Raw genomic sequence first — 3,420 nt, forward strand, 5'->3', positions numbered from 1 at the left:
CAAGTGCAGCAGCAGCAGGAGCAGGGACGTACGGGGTTAATCCGACCCATATGCTGCACTGGGAGGTTGGGTCCACCACTACAGGGAAGACTGCGTGAGGCTGGCAGGCTGGGAGGGAGCACAGCAGAAGGGAGAGGACAGTGGGACTCAACACACACACACACGCACACACTTTCAAACCAACACCTGCACCTGGTCGCTCCATTTCCGCTCACAGAAGTCTTTCTCGTCCACCAGCGTGACGTGGAGGGAGTCCTATCATCCACGCGGATGGCTTCGTAAACTTTGCCAAAGCGATTTTATTCCTCTTATGGGGACCAAAAGTCGACTCATCGCGACTGGTTGCTCGCTCTTCTACTTTTTCTTCGTGGGTGCCAAGAATAATCATTTAAAAAAACGGATTATTTCCCCACGCGGTGTGATTTTTTTCCCTGGAACGACGCGCGGGGGAATGTGGCTGTGATAACTTTTTGCATCGTGGATATCAAAGGTAGGACTTTTTGGGGTTTAACTTTTAACAGGCCTTTGGTTACTTTAAATGTGCGTGTGCGTGCGTGTGTGTGTGTGTGTGGTGACTGACTGAACATTCTTGCTCTATCGGGTTGCTATTTCTGGATGGTTTGACTTGACAGGTAAACTGCACCCATGTGCGGTCAGAGCTCGTCCTCTAATTATTTGATGGACTCCAAACCTCACTATGGTATATTATTACCAGAGATGGCCCCAATCTGTCCTGTAGTCAACACCCAGCTGTCAAAACCACAGCAAACACACACACACACACACACACACACACACACACACACACACACACACACACACACACACACACACACACACAAAACGATGGAGGCCCGTTTATTTTTTCTCCACGAAGTGTTCTTAAAACAAAAGCTGTGTTTGTACATGTACATTTGAGTCAAAATGTAGACGTAAAATGTGCCGTGACAGATTTGTATTTATAGTTTGTGTTTCCTGGAGGTCTTTTTGAAGTGGTGATTATTTTAAAGTGGCAAGTACTGTACTGTGTGTTTGACGTAACATCGTTTCTGGGGTATTATTATTAGCACATACTCCATGCGACATAGGCATGGGATCCCCGTTCTGTTGGGCGGGTTGTAACTGGGAAGGTAAATTCCCTGTGTGTTTTACATACCTGGCTAATAAATCTGATTCTGATTGAGTCATGAGTATTGCCCAAATAGTTGATCAAACAGTTGAGTCCAAAGCCTAACCCGAACCAAACTAGTAGGGGAGACTGTGACATGATGCCACACTTTCGCACTCTTACATATTTCTTGGTATCAGTACATCATACATAAACAAAATGTGTACCAGATGAAAAGCCAAAGTCTCAGGTCTATAGCATATTTTGGATTCATGTCATTTTCATATTTTATCAGTGCAATAAAAGTTCTGAGCAATCAAATCAAGAGAGTTCATGTGACATTTTGTCCCACAATAGAAGAAGTTTCACTACATGGGATAAAATGTCACGCTGGATTTTGCAACCAATAAAACAAAAATAAAATGATTGCTGTTCTCATTTTATGTGAACGTGAACATTGAAATCAGTCACAGACAATGTTTCTCATTGACCTTGAAAATTTCCTTGAACATAGCCACACTGAGCAAATTATAAAATATTAGGCACGTGCACTGGCTTAAAGTCCTTAGGGCCCGATGGCACGCAGGCCATGGCTCTCAGCCTCAAATGCCTGTTTCAACTTTCTTAAATGGAAAAATCATGAATTCATCCTGAAACTTAAAGGGATCTTCCTGCCAAGATGGTTCATTTTTCACTAACAAGCTTAATTTATCCATTTTTATTATTATTTTCATCGAGAACATCATATTCGCTGGGGGCGGCACAGTGGGTGACTGCTTAGCATGGACTGCACGTCTGCCTCACAGTGCAGAGGTGCAGTGTTCGATTCCGGCTCTGACCTTGCGTGGAGTTTACATGTTCTCCCCGTGCCTGCGTGGGTTTTCTCTGGGTACTCCGGTTTCCTCCCACATTCCACAAACACGCATGGCAGGCTGATTGAACACTTTAAATTGTCCCTAGCTGTGATTGTGAGTGCGAATGGTTATTTGGCTGGCAACTGGTTCAGGGTGTCCCCCGCCTACTGCTCGAAGACAGCTGGGAAAGGCTCCAGCACGCCCGCGACCCTTGTGAGGATAAGCAGATCAGAAAATGGATGGATGGATATGAGCTAGACTTTAAAAACAACCCCTGTCAATGAGCAATATAGCCCCACGCCCCTCCCCCGCCTCCACATCTTGCTGGGAGTCACGAGAAGGACAGGAGATTTTTTATCCATTCAAAATCATTGTTAATACATTGCTAATATTGTCAAAATAATGGGGATTGAACCCCTCCTCAATGGGATACTCCCACTTCCGCCTATATGAGGTGCTTAAAATGGCCACTGTCAGCTGAAGGGTCAGCCTCGTCGCTGAAAGGACGGTGCTCCGAATCTTTCCAAGTCCAATTTTGAAATTGATCTCATTCTGCCCTGTTTTGCCGAATTCTGACTGGACAAGCCACAGGAGCTAGCGGGAGCGAACAACCATGCTGCCTGCCTGTCCAGGAAACAATACTTATTGCATTGCTTACCTCCCCGCTGTGATATGGACAGGCTGAGATGGAAGACAAGTCCAGCTTCAAAAGTGGGTAGGCCAATTTCTGATTAATCTCATACCAAAAAAAGCGCTAAAATCACTCAGAAATTTTGAGGAGGATGGATTTTAGTGATGACATAATTTTTACATACGGACCTATTATATAAGTGCCAATGTTCAGCCAACTCAAGTCTTCCTGGAAACCAGTCAACAACAGGAAGATCCATTTCTAAACACTCAAACAAAATCGGATAAATGTCCTCACTTGTCAGACTCATCATCCGAATGGCAATTTTGGCACACGTCAACAAAGTTGCCAGGGGTGTCAGGGTTTCATTGGCCCATTCTTTGCAGATGAGACAACTAACCCCAAAATGACTTGAGCTGTGTTTGTAAATACTAGCTTTAAATTAGCTTGAAACAGAACAATGATCAAGGCATGACTAAATACCTTTAACCTCTCCTCTCACAAGACCAGATGTATCACTGCAAGGATTTTTAAAAATATAGCAGGATGATGCTTGTTTTTAAAAATGTAAAGACAATTTTTTTCCGATGGATTGTGCAAAATAGTTAATTGGCTCTCGTCTCATCTCATAATTTGGTATTCTTCTCCGCCATTCTGAGGTCAGTTGCCGCTGATCGGAGCCTATTCAGGCTAACGGCGTTTGGGCCAGCTAAACTTAGGCTAATTCTGATTCATGTCCCTTTATCCAGTCAAGCATGCGAGTTTTATATATATATATATATATATATATATATATATATATATACACACACACACACACACACACA

General features: G+C 43.7%; 1 protein-coding gene across 4 annotated transcripts in view; it reads left to right on the top strand.

Moving 5' to 3' along the window:
• The window catches only part of LOC109512982 (semaphorin-3F-like), a 25,335-nt gene continuing 21,915 nt past the window's right edge, over positions 1 to 3,420 (top strand). For 2 of the 4 annotated variants that reach the window (XM_019865132.1, XM_019865135.1), the window contains exon 1: positions 1 to 490. The gene's annotated coding sequence lies outside the window, so the exon portion shown is untranslated. The remainder of the gene's footprint in view (positions 491 to 3,420) is intronic. The other 2 variants (XM_019865134.1, XM_019865131.1) reach the window with 1 other exon arrangement.

The sequence above is a fragment of the Hippocampus comes genome, unplaced genomic scaffold (genome assembly GCF_001891065.2).
Source record: "Hippocampus comes isolate QL1 unplaced genomic scaffold, H_comes_QL1_v1.1 scaffold124, whole genome shotgun sequence".
NCBI classification, from domain to species: Eukaryota; Metazoa; Chordata; class Actinopteri; order Syngnathiformes; family Syngnathidae; genus Hippocampus; species Hippocampus comes.